Below are 14,796 nucleotides of genomic sequence, written 5' to 3' on the forward strand. Positions count from 1 at the left end.
AATCTATCACCATCGATCAACACAACACTGCTCTGAACTGAGGCTACTGGGGCTGGATATAATTCTCAATGGCTTCGATCTTCTTCATCAACTGCTTTGTGAAACTTGAGGGAGAAGAAACCAGAAAAGTAGTGTATTTTGTTACTTTGTTAATTTGTGTTGTGAGGTTGTGTACGTTCTGGTAAGGATTTTTAACAGATACCGGAGAATGGTTGCCTTATTATTCTATTACTTTTCGGGGATGTTGTTAAAATAATTGCATGGTTACTTGAATATCAGACATTTTCATATTATTCCAAGTTATAAAATTGCTAATATAAGTACGTGCAAAGATCTTATATCAATGGAAAGACCAAACCCTCAGGGATCATACCAATGTGGATTGATCAAACCAAGTCGAACCATCATGCTCGCAAACTCTGGTCCTTATATCAATGGCAAGCAGAGGTACGCCGTCAATGGTGTCTCATACAATGCACTAGATACCCCATTGAAACTAGTTGACTACTTCAACATCCCGAGAGTTTTCTATTTTGGAAGTATTCCTACCTATCCTAACGGGGGCAATAATGCCTATCTCCAAACTTCTATCATGGGGGATAATTTCCATGAATTCATGGAAATTTTGTTCCAAAATTGGGGACGATTATGTGCAGTCATAGCACATCGACAACTATTCCTTCTTTGTTGTAGGTTATGTCTTATCTTATATAGTTTGCATTGCATTTTAGCCATATAAGTGTAACAAACATATTGATTTGATGAGATGAATAATAGGTTTGGTAGCGGGCAGTAGACAACAAAGACAGTAGAGTACACTACAATCTGAGAGACGCAGTTGCTAGATGCACCACTCAGGTGTATCCAAGGTCATGGACTGCAATCTACATGTCTCTTGACAACATGCGAATGTGGAACAAAAGCTCCGAGAATTGGGGAAGGCAGTACTTCGGACAATAATTGTATCAATCAAAATAGAGTCCTATTTATAGCATAGACAAATGAAGTTTCTACAACTACATGAACATTGAAAACTTTCAAAGTTGTAAAAACCTACCAACGATCTACCTAGGTGCCAAGTATCAAAATTAAAAATCATGTAATAAATAAATTGGTCTTGAACTCACTTCCCAATTTCATTGCAGAGACAAACAAGGTGGACCATACAGGACCTTGGGCCAGTACCAGCTGGTTGCAAACATTAACTAAGTTCACTACTTACAACAAACAAGCCATATTAATAGTAAAAAATGTGTGCACATTCCATGAAGGTACAAAGTTAAAGGCAAAAATTAAAAGGGGCACACAAACCTTCGACGCTAGGGCAAGGCACGAAGTCGGGGCAACACGAGAACCACCTTTGAGATTGTGCGACTGACCTCGGCAGGGCGGCATGACCATAATCTCACTGAGGGCACACGATGGTATCATAGAAATAACCTTGCAAATGATGTAAACCACTGTCCAGACTATAAACAACTTTGTAGGTTGTGAGCTTTATCTTCGAATTCAAGAATGTTAATGTTCAGAGGTAGTACTCTAACAATGCAAACAAACACGGAATGAATATTATTCACCAAACAAAACACATTTACAAAATTAAATACGGACAACTATTTTTTTTTCATTAACAATGACAGTTTTCTTCTATAACCCGTCTTTAATAAAGTCTTCCATTTACAAAAGTGTCATCACGTCCTACCTACAAAGACGGTTGTGTAAAGATATCATAGTTATATTTGCATTTATTACACAAATGTCACTGCGTCACATTCTAAGACGGTTCCTTAGAACTGTCTTAGAATGTGCATCGTAAAAAAAGGTTTTTTAGTAGTGTTCCATGTCTTTTGATAGAATTGTCGTGAAAATTAATTATGTGCATTCTTGATATCTACCCAAAAACCTTTTTTTTGTGAAATTAAGGGAAAGACCTCCAATAACCACTAAAAAAAATTGTACGGAAATTCAATAAAGGTTACATTAGTCATAACGGCAAGATCAATAAGCGAAGGAACAACATCAAAAATACGAAGCCTATCCTCAAAGGATTGAGCAAAACTAGCTAATGCATATGCAACTTGATTAGCTTCCCTATGAGCATGAGACCAAGAGAAACTACCTCTATTTGAAGGGGACCATAAGATATTATGGACAAGACCATAGCAAATGTGAGTTCTCGCACAACCATTGCGTAACAAATTAATAACTACCTGCAAATCGGATTCAACAACAAACCTTGTGCATCCTTGACTCCAAGCAATGTGGATGCCCAACAAAATGCCCCACAACTTAGCATGCACCATAGAACAATAACCTAATTTAGAAGTAAAGGCAAACAACACTCTTAAGCTAAACATCATCAACTTATATTATTTTACTTTATTCAAAATTATTTCCATGTCTTGTACTCCCTCCAGAAAATAACCAATAATAAAAAAAAAAAGATCAACTTACTCCAAGAATAACTTTAAAAAAGTTCTATTATAGTTAATAATAATAATAATAATAATAATAATAATAATAATAATAATAATAATAATAATAATAATAATAATTTATGTGTGATGGATTAAAATATAAGTAAATTTTAATTAACTTTCTTCTTTTTAATGATATCATTTCTAAAATACGTTTCATTTAATTAGAATTTTATTTTCAACAACCTTCTCTTTTTCTAGCTATCCTATGAATAAAATTTAGAAAGTATTTAAAGAAATTAACTAATTTTTTATTAATATTATCAAAGTTAAATATAATGTTAACTTATTTTAATTAATATCAATCGGTTTTTATATATATATTTCAATCCAAAAGAAGTACTAGTAATGCCCAACAAAGCATTACAAAATAACATCTCTCATTCTACCAATTTTTTAACATCGCTCATTCCCTAGGTGGAAAAACTAAAAAGACATCCTGGGTTAGGGGTGAGCAAAAATAATCGATCTTACTGTAAATCGAGAAAGCTTATTTAAAAATAATGCTTTTAGGCGATCAAATTGGGGCTTCTGATTGCGATAGCTAAAAAAAATCGATTAGAAACGAATAATTTGGGAGGATGCTGTTTTGAAAATAAAAAACCATTTATGTCTGCCCCCGACAAAACCCAAAACACAACTAGCTTAATTTTTTTAATTGCATACTGCATAGCATTCATGTGCTACGAGCATATGATTATGCACTCTATGCCAAGGCTTAACAAATGACAAGGCATTTCTCTTTATCTTGAATACTTTCATGATACCTTTTTTCTTTCTCCTTTTTTTTTATTTCACTGTTCTCCCATTTGTAACCCAACCAAGCCTCCGTCAAGACTAACATGTTATACAAGTATTCACCACCAACGCCAATCTTGGTCCCCTTCTCGAAAACGTCAATAATGTCTTCTTCAAAACCAACTGGTACACCACTAGTCAGTTCATCATCGACATCTTCTCTGACATCAACTGGTCTCCCTCGTTCACAGTTGCGTTCTTCATTATCTTCTATGCCAATGTCATATATAAACCCGCCGTAAACCACCTTACTAAACCACTACCCAACGAGCCTGAGTCTGACTAACATAAAGATGTTCACAGTCGACTATGATTTTGAATGACAGTGTTCTATTTTGGTCAGATTAAACATCTTAGGTTTAAATCTGACCAAAATCGACTGATTGACATCTTTTATACCTGAGTAAAGCTCTACTAGTACTTGAGTTGCATGCTATCATAGTCTTATCTTGACTTTAGTGTAAAGACCCACCTTGTCAGAATTTGAACCCTTTTATATAAAAAAAATAATTATGATTTTGAACAACCTGAAGAAAAATATTAAGGAAATAATGGATTTTTTAAAAAATAAATAACCGAATTCCTCCCACTTGCTATGTAGTTCCTATAAATAAGTTTCGAGATTCAAATAGTAAAACACACATTGAAAACTTAGGATAAAATATTTGCAACATTAAATGTGAAGTGGGTAGGATATTGACAGGTACAGATTAAATAATATACACTATATATATATATATATATATATATTTCTAAAATCTGATAATTAAATAGTTTAACGATCAAACATAAAATACCCACATTATGTCAGATTTTATATTTCTCAAGTACCTGATGTACAATTATACTTAAAGATCGTTGGTTGAAACTAAGGCTTACAAAAAAAAACTATCTAGTGCGTTAATAAACACATGGTTTTAGAATTCAAAGCCATACAACTTCAAAATATAGGGTGGGTTGTTTAGAAGTCTCATGACTACAAGACCATGGAGATTTATATCATTTATCTATAAACAACTTAAAAATCAAAATTTCCAACAATGCAAGTCCCCCTAAAGTAGCATATAAATACGCAGAACATGACCAACACAAAAAACAAAATAACACTACTAAAAAAAATACTTTGAACATCACTATTTTAACATCAATTTTTGATAAAATCGATGTTAACGAATGAGTGGTGTCATTTTTGTAAATAAACTAATTTTGTTGACATCGATTTTTTTTTAAAAAATGACGTTAATGTGGTGATATTAACATCGGTTATTAAAAAAACTGATGTTAACGTGACAATATTAACATCAGTTATTAAAAAACTGGTGTTATCGTGACAATGTTAACATCAGTTTTTGTAAAATCAATGTTGAGTTTTAATGTTGTGTTTTAATTTTCCTTTTATTAAAGCTTTCTCGTTTTCAACAACAATGGATCTTCTGACCCCCTGCAAGCTCATTGAGCGCTTCACCCTCGACCAGCTCCTTGGCATCCTTTAGGACACGGTGGTGCGCCACCTCGACGTCCTTGTTGTTGTGTGCACCATCGTGGACCACGACATCTCTCAGCGCAAGCTCTTCATCGGCGGCCTTGGCTAGGACACCACCATTGATGGCCTCCACTTGCTCTTCTCCATCTTCGGTGACCTCGAGGAGGCCTTTATCATCCTCGATGGTACGCTTCTTGCCCTCTACAAGCCCAGCAAGCACATCAACGTCCGCATGATGGTGACATAGCTCGCCGCCACTAGGAACTCCGCAGTGAACACAAACCCCACTGATGTGGCTCTCTGTAAGATCTATGTTGCTAGGTTGCCGTCAGACATCCCTGCAGATAAGCTTCTCGTGCACTTCTCCATGTACGGTGAAATCGAAGAAGGGTCGTTAGGGTTTGATAAACAAACAGGAAAGTCAAAAGGATTTGCTATGTTTAACCCTCTACTTCTTTTTCAATCTCTTTTCATGGTAAACTCTCTCTATTTTAACTCTTTCATTTAACAGAAAGAAACAATGTTAAGTTCAACTTTTAACTCTCAGAGTTGAACTATGTTGCAAATGCTCATGTTTTCACTGCACCAAAATGCTCTCCCACCGCTCACTTTCCTTATCGGAATTTGGTTCCAACTCGAGCATCACTCATCGCTGGTTCCCCACTATGGAAGACATCTAGTTCAATTACGCTAGTGTCATTGCATTCCATTTACAATAATTACTACCTTTAACTTCATAATTGAATTCTTGGATAATTTAGTGATCTTGGGTTCTTAATTTCTCTAATATGTTAATTAAGAGAAAAATATAAAAAAATTGCATGTTAGTTAGGATTCAAAATAAAGTAGAACTCGTGAACTGGAACTTTTTGTAGAGTAGACTATATTAGAATTTTGTAGTTAGGGATTACTATAGGCCCCAACTTTCTTTGTTAATGTTTAGTACATCTTTTAGATCCTGGACTTAATTTTATCCCATTGGGAGACCTTGCCATCGGAGCAACCCTTTTATTTATCCAGAAGTATACAGGTAACCCTTATTTCTTGCATTTTCAGTGAAACACTTTTATAAAAATGTTTAAGGAAGTGGTTACTTATGTCTTGCAGTGCCATGATAATTGTATTTTCTCTCTCTGTGTGTATTTTCAGGTTGCTTCCTTTACTAGGGAAAATCAAGCTGTATCTAGTTTAAACAAATTTCTTGTAGATGCTTTCAAATAAGGAATTCATGAAGGTTCTATATATAGCTGGAGTGGTTCTAGGTTTGGGTTATTTTGTTATTTTCAGCAATAATGCTTTCATTGTATGGTTTAGTGCAAAGATGATAATGGAAAAGAACCCAATGGGCTGATTAGTGTGATTATTAATGTGCAATTGTTTCAATGTAAGTAGCATTTTTATTTTAATGTATTTCCTCTGCTCATGAAGTTTGATAGTTTATTTCTTTTTTATCAAAACAAATACAAACACACAATCACGACTCTAGAGATCAATAGATCCATAATTCAAGTTGTTGACATAATTTTTATTTATTTTTTCCATATCTTAGGTCTCTTGGACATGCATCCCCTAGCATGAGTGCTTTAGTTGTAGGTTTTACTGTAGCTTACAAAATGTTGTAGGTCAGTACTTTGCTTCAATATTTGAGACCATATTTTAGTTTTTTTTGAACCATTTTCGTTGCTCAAAAGATAATGAACTTAATATAATTTGACTAGGACCACAAAGACGTATTCAAAGAGGTTTGATCAATGATAATGAATTCCAACTAATATACCTTTTTCTTTTTGTTGTTAGGTGGAAAAAGGTTTGACCAAAGATGCTAAGGCACATAAATTAGCACTAAGGCTTGAACTTGTAAGCTCATACATCAACATCTTGACTTCTGTATAAGTTATAAATTCATTTTTTAAAGATAATAATACTTCTTTTGTTTGGTCGCATGCTCTTGGAAGCCAATTAGTTGAGGCTAAGGTTTCATTATACTTTAGGAATTGATCACTGTCATCGTTATGGGCAATCTTCATTTCTACTATGAAGACCGGTTTCGTAGCCATACTGGGTATTTTTTCTAGGTGTGTTAATATCATTCTGTCTCTCTCAAATGCATATTTTGTTTCTTCATTTTTTCGTGTTTTTAGAATGCAAACACTCTTTAATCTTTGTTACAAAAAATAATTTGAAACTACAAAATCAAGAGTGAGACTCATTGAATAAAAAATGAGATATACTATATTGTGATTTCTAATAAATTTGAGTTGATAGTAATATGTTGTAAGTATATATTTTTTTTGGGTTAAATTACTCAATTGATCCCTATAGTTTCACGATTCTTACCTTTTTTGGTTCTTATAGTTTGAAAGTGTTGTTTTTAGTCCCTATAGTTTACATTTTAATTCTCTTTTAGTCCCTATAGTTTTGAAAGTGGTTTTTTTAATCCTTATAATTTTTATTTTAATTCTCTTTTAGTCCCTATAGTTTGAAAGTAGTTTTTTTAGTCCCTATACTTTATATTTTAATTCCATTTTAGTCCTTACCATCAAAATATGAGTAATATTATCAATTACAATTAACTACAAATATATTAGCAGATAATTTGTAACTAATTTATCGTAAGATAATTTGTAATAAAAAATTAATTGATAATTTATAACTAATTTGTAGCTATTTACTTTTATATATATTTTTGTAATAAGGACTAAAATGTAATTAAAATACAAATTATAGGGACTAAAAATACCACTTTCAAATTATGGAAACTAAAAGAGAATTAAAATACAAACTATAAGGACTAAAAAGAACACTTTTAAACTACAGGGACTAAAAGAGAATTAAAATGTAACTGCAGGGACTACAAAAATCACTTTGAAATTATAGGGACTAAAAAAATAAGAATCATGAAACTATAGAGACCAAATGAGTATTTTAACCTATTTTTTTTTTAAAAATATGTGTACACTATTTGGTCTTCTTTGTTGACTTTTATTCCTAAGCATAAATCTCCAAGACCATTACCTTGATCTAGATCCTCTAATTGTATATTATATACTTTATTTGATTCCATTCTCTGCTACTACTATGCATTTATCTATCATTTTCTTGTAGGTTTTCTTATATATTACTTTAAAGTAAATTATACTCTCATAAAAAATGCTTAATTTATATTTCTCACATTGAAAATATACATGTACCTCCATTAAAAAATAAATGTTACATTTGATTTTTTTTTCTTTTAATTTTAATATAAAAAATCTTTTTTTAGTTTTTTCTGTCAGTAACAACACCCCCTATAACACCAAACTGACTCTTAGCATAGTTAATCTTCAAGCCCGAGACCATTTCATAACCTCTTAGCATGGCCTTCAACACCAAGACATTGTCCCATGTAGCCTCACCCACAAAAACAGTATCATCTACATACTGCAGAATGTTTGTGGGTTCATTTTTCATTCCAACCCTGTAGCTACTATAAAAATTCTTCCGGACTGCTTCCCTCATTAGGCTTGTGATGCCTTCCCCAACTATGTTAAAGAGTCAATGTATGATATGTATTCTTAAAAAATTGTCCATGAGCTGTTTGATAGAATGACTGAAAAAGGCTTTAAATACACTCTCAGTATAATGTCTTTTGAGAGTCAATGTATCACCATGAAGTGACAGTCATATTGTTGATAAAAGGCTTTAAACACACTGTGGCTAATTTCTGTATGGTTTTTTTAGGGCTATCATTTACTACTGCTAATTGGCATTGCTGTGGAAGCGCTTTGATTATATCTTTGAAGCCTCAAAGTCAGGTATTTATATCTTTGATTCGAAAACTAATTTGAAATTGTTGTTGTATACATTACTAGTATATTTGTAACTTATGCTATGGCTGTCTACATGACCTTTCTTTCATTGGACTGATATGTTCATGCCTCTCTACATGACCTTTCTTTCATTGGACTGATATTTTTGAAGTATTTACTGTGATTTAAACTCTCAGAACTTGTTCATTATTAGTGTTGAATGTTTTTGTAATTTTATCTGCTGCCCTTCTCTATATATATGTTGTGACTGCCACTGCCCTTCTCTCTCTCTTGTATTATCTTTTTTTCTTATTAGCAAAATTATAATTTGTATTAATAACTGTGAGTACCAGAGGTACTAAATATACAAGGTAGAAACCAGCAGACTAGCAGAACCATAGGTCCTACGAATCACGTGCCAATCTAAATAGAATACAATAACCCTGCACTACTACCCTAATCAAAAAATGTTGTTGATAAATAGAATTATGGTACACTTTGTTGATAAAACTGAATTAATGAGAGTGATTCTGCCCCCCATAGATAGACTTCTTTGTTTCCATTTTGCAAACTTGGCTTCAAACTTCCTTATAATAGGCTGCCAAACACTCCAGCTCTTAGAAGACACCCGTACCTTGCAAGTATTTTGTTAAATAATGTGATTGAAGTAAATTTTTTATTAGATTTAATTAAATAAATGTTTAGTATTTTGTTATTTCCTATTAGTCTGTTGATAGCTAACTGGAATAAAAGAAAAGCTAAGGTCGGACCAGTTGATAGCTAACTGGAATAAAAGAAAAGCTAAATTGCAGGGAATAATTCTCATATCTTTTTATTTCATCATTACCCCTTTTTATAGCCATTTCATACAAGATATTTTGCTAAGTTGTTATAACAAAATTTTGAAATTGCATAACCACACAGGTATCAAGTAAAACGTGGAAAAAGTTTTAAGCGCGAAGTAGAAGGAATTCTAGAATCTGCTATCGGGCTTGCACCTCCCCTGGTCCTTATACGAACTCACTAAGGTACTTGGGCCTGTGTGTGTTGCGTTTTGGTCTGTTATTGCCTCTGCTATTTGTAGTCATGATTTCCTCTTGGTTGGAATTATTGTCTGATGCTGTTATCTGTGTGATATCTGGTACTGCTGTTAGTGTGTTGCTATCATCTGCATGGTTTTTTTTTATCGGCAAAAATATATAAATATTTCATTATGTAAATAGTGATGAAGTACCAGAGGTACTTTGTACATATATAGGATCCCATACATATGGTTCCTTAGAAAAAACTAATACAGTTTAATTAGGAACCATATTATGGCTAATAAATCTGCTAAAGCCTCAATAAAAATCTACCCTCTAGTGATACAAAAAGCCTTGTTCGTGTAGCATTCGATCTGCTATGATGCATGAAGTGGTCTTTCGGTTCTTTTGGGAAAGCACCCACTGATTTGACCCATGAAACTGTCTCCCACCACAAGGGAAGTACCTTGCTGCAGTTGAAGAAAAGGTGCGCTGCATCTTCATCCAAATTGTTCTAGAATGGGCACAATGGATCAGCTATCTCCACTTGTCTTCCTCTTAAATTCATGTTCGTTGGTAAACGATCTTTGATGAGCCTCCATGTAAATACCTTTGCCTTAGGTGGTATTTTAAGTCTCCACAAAAGCAAGAAAGTCCCATCCTCTGATTCCCCCCTTATTTCCCCCAGCAGAAACTTATATTCAGTTCTGGTCGAATAGATTCCACTCGAGTCTTGCTTCCAAACCCATCAGTCTGCTCCTTGTTGCTGTACTGCTAGCCCTACTATTTCCTCTAGGAATTCAGCAGCCATTTTAGCTTCATTATCAAATAAGTTTCCCCTCCATTTAAAGTTCAATTCCCACCGTTCCTCCTTATGACTTCCCAAGAGGATGATAGGTTGCTGTTATTGGTTAGAGATTTGATACAGCGTAGGGAAAATAATGTCGTATTGGAGAAAATAATGTTGTTCCTATGCTTCCAAATCGAGTAAGTAAGAGCAAACCACCACCACTGCCATCTTTTTCCCTGCAACCCTGCAGAAGCACCACAAATATGCTGAATAAACTGCAAGTGACAATATTAGAAACACTATTAATAATTATAGCAATCATTGTTACTGCACAATATTTTGGTCTACTTTGATGATATTATTTTTACAGGGAACTCTCCTATTTTAATTCAACAATTGATCAGTCAATTGAAATCAGCCTTGGTCCTAAAACAGCTTGACCATCTTCATTACTTTTTAGGCATTGAAGTAAAGCATCTTTCTTATGGTTCTCTACTTGTGCCTTAGAGCCAATATATTTACAATCTTCTTGCTAAATCCAATACGACTAATTCTAACGGCATCTCATGTCCTATGATTGGAGATAAAAAAAACTCCCAAGACAGGGTGCATAATATGTTTCTGATCCTACTCTATATTGTTCAGCTATCAGCACCTTAGAATATTCAACCATCTCTCTGAGGGTTTTGTTGTTTGTCCCCCCCCCCCCCCCTTTCCAATTCTATTCTGCCTCCCTCAGTTAGTCACATTCTTTGCCTTGCCTTGCTTACTAGTCCTCTCCAGGCATTGGGGCTAAATAATAATAAAAATAAAGAAATAAGACAAGAAAAAATAGCAGAAAAATTAAGAAATCCTAATCTAATAAAAACAATAAATGATAATTAAGAAATCCTAATTAGCAGATAATTAAGAAATCCTAATTACAGAAATAAGACACACACACACACAACCACACACACACACACACCCATAGACCCACACACACACACACAGCCACAGACACATACACATACATAACCACACACACACACACACACACACACACACACACACACACACACACATACACATACATAAGCACCCTTCAAACCCAACATTTTAAATTAGATACATAAACAACTGTTGATGTCTATATTTGCCTGTAATTGAATTTTACCTTTTGTATGTTCTTGTATGTGATCAGTGTAATTTGCTATATAAACAACTGTTGTTCATGCTGAGTGAACCTTAGATTCCCGTTTGAGACTGAATGCAATGACTCTTGCGGACAGTTTGCATTAGTCATTGTATTTAGTCTTGTATTGTCCGTTTGGACAGTTTGGGGAGACTGGTATTTTTATGTTAGATTCATTCGTGAAGGTTATTATTATTTTCATTAATTTGATTAAATTTCGGTTCAATGCATTTCAAGTTGTTCTCCGAGTGCATACTTGATTATCGGGAAATTCATTTGACCGATGTCATGTCGTGTACTTGGAGACCAATGCGAAATGCTACCGAAATTTAGTCAAATTTTTGTAAATAATGGTAACCTTGACGATTGAACCTAACATAAAAGACAGTTTTCCTAAATGGGATAGGGCCACACCTATAAATAAAAAAGTGAGATTTTCATGCATGGAATTGCTTAGATGGATCGAAGTTGGATGAATGCAAGTCGCATGAGCCCAGAATATGAGGATGGCGTCGAACAGTTCTTGCAATTTGCTTCAGAAAGAGGTCGGCCGAATGAAGAAGGAAAATATTATTGTCCTTGCCTCAACTGTTTGAATGGAAGACGACAACTACTTGATGACATACGGGACCATCTATTGTGTGATGGGATGAAGAAGAATTACACGACGTGGATATGAAATGGTGAAGTGACTGACATGCATACTGGGTCCCAATCTGAACCGTTTGATGTAGAAATGGGAGATCGCTTGGAAGACATGATTCGTGACCTTGGACAAGAGTGTTTTCAACAAGCACACGCCCCTGTGTATGAAGGATTACAGAGTGATTCAAAGAAGCTTTTGTATACAGGGTGCAAGAATTCCTTAACCTTGTTGTCTGCGGTGTTAAGTCTGGTTAATGTGAAGGCCCGGTATGGGTGGAGTGACAAAAGTTTCACCTCACTGCTTGAGGTAGTGCACAATCTGCTTCCAGAGGACAACACGCTGCCTAAAAGTTACTATAAGGCGAAGAAGATATTGTGTCCCATGGGTATGGAGTATCAGAAGATTCATGCTTGCCCCAATGATTGCATACACTACAGGCATGAATTCCAAGAAATGTCCAAATGCCCTGTCTGTGGGACTTCACGGTACAAAGTGAAGGATGAAGAGGAAAGCAATTCTGATGAAAACTCCAACAAGGGCCCCCCAGTGAAGATTTTGTGGTATCTTCCAATCATTCCAAGGTTTAAGCGTCTGTTTGCTAACGAGGACGACGCAAAAGACCTTAAATGGCATGCAAATGGAAGGATTTCTTATGGAATGGTCCGTCATCCGGCTGATTGCTCTCAGTGGAAGAAGATTGATGGTTTGTATCCGGATTTTGGGAATGAGCCAAGAAATCTTAGACTTGGACTAGCCAGTGATGGAATGAATCCATATGGCACCTTAAGCACTCAACACAGTTCATGGCCAGTTCTGCAAGTAATTTACAATTTGCCTCCTTGGTTGTGCATGAAGCGAAAATACATGATGTTGTCTATGATGATATCGGGCCCAAGACAGCCAGGAAATGACATTGATGTTTATCTAAGTCCGTTGGTTGAAGATCTGAGAAAGTTGTGGGACGAGGGGGTTGTAGTGTTTGATGCGTTTCGCAAGGAGACATTTGAAATGCGTGCAATGCTTTTTTGTACCATTAATGACTTCCCAGCATATGGGAATCTCAGCGGTTACAGTGTTAAGGGTCATCATGCATGCCCCATCTGTGAAGAAAATACAAGTTACACACAACTGAAACATGGGAGAAAAACAGTCTACAGTAGGCATCGCCGCTTTCTAACACCCAATCATCCTTACAGACGACTGAGAAAAGCTTTTAATGGAAGTCAAGAGCATGATATTGCGCCGATACCGTTCACTAGTGAGCAGGTATATCAGCGGGTTCAACACCTGAACACTGTATTTGGGAAGACCCAAAAGAAGGATAAAAGTCAGAGTTGCATAAGGAAGAAGAGGTCCATTTTCTTTGATCTTCCGTACTGGTGTGATCTTGACGTTAGACATTGTATTGATGTTATGCATGTGGAGAAAAATGTTTGTGACAGTGTGATTGGGACGCTCCTTGACATTCAAGGCAAGACAAAGGATGGCTTGAATACCCGTCAAGATCTAGCTGATATGGGTATAAGATCACAGTTGCATCCAAGGTCTGATGGAAAGAAAATTTACTTGCCCCCAGGCTGCCATACTTTGTCCAAGAAGGAGAAGATAAGTTTTTGTCAGTGTCTTCGTCGGGTGAAGGTTCCACAAGGATACTCTTCAAATATTAAGAGTCTTGTGCAGATGAAGGAGCTTAAGCTTGTAGGGTTAAAGTCTCACGATTGTCACGTGCTCATGCAACAATTGTTAGCCGTGGCTATACGAGACATCTTGCCAAACAAAGTCAGGTTCATGATAACTCGCCTGTGCTTTTTCTTCCATGCTATATGTAGCAAAGTGATTGATCCAGTAATGTTTGATGAGTTGGAAAATGAGGCCGCAATTATACTGTGCCAGTTGGAGATGTATTTTCCCCCTGCTTTCTTTGACATCATGATTCACTTGATTGTGCATATGGTCAGAGAAATCAAATGATGTGGTCCTGTTTATATACGGTGGATGTACCCGGTTGAGCGATACATGAAGATCTTAAAAGGGTATACAAAGAATCTATATCATCCGGAAGCATCTATTGTTGAGAGGTACATTGCAGAAGAAGCCATTGAATTTTGTTCAGAATACTTAGAGAAGGGTAAAGCTGTTGGGCTTGAGGAGGGAAGGATATTTGCAGCTAATGAGCAAGTTTCTTAACTATTTGTCCTTAAGATTTTACTGTTTCTTTTTGCTAATATGTAAATATAAATGGTATAAGGGTATGGCGTAAAAACATGGTCTATATTTACTTCTAAGATTGTTAGGGGTAAAAATGACCATGTCCCTATGGCATAACCTTATATTATTTATATTTACATATAAGAAAAAAAAAACAGTAAAATCTAAAGGACAGATAGTTAAGAAAGTTGTTCATTAGCTACAAATATCCTTCCCTCCTCAAGTGCAAGCTTCTTGCGTAGCCGCTCTTCGTGCTCAGAAAATCCCAAAAACAAATCCCTCTTATTACTAGCTATTTTGAATTCTTTAGTTCCTGAATGTACAACCTTCAAATTGTTGCTCGTTCCCCTCTTTCTTTTCTGCAAAAAAGAAAATCAAATGCTGTCAAAACATGGATGAAGTCCTAAGAA

This window comes from Glycine max, chromosome 12 (genome assembly GCF_000004515.6).
Source record: "Glycine max cultivar Williams 82 chromosome 12, Glycine_max_v4.0, whole genome shotgun sequence".
Taxonomy (NCBI): domain Eukaryota; kingdom Viridiplantae; phylum Streptophyta; class Magnoliopsida; order Fabales; family Fabaceae; genus Glycine; species Glycine max.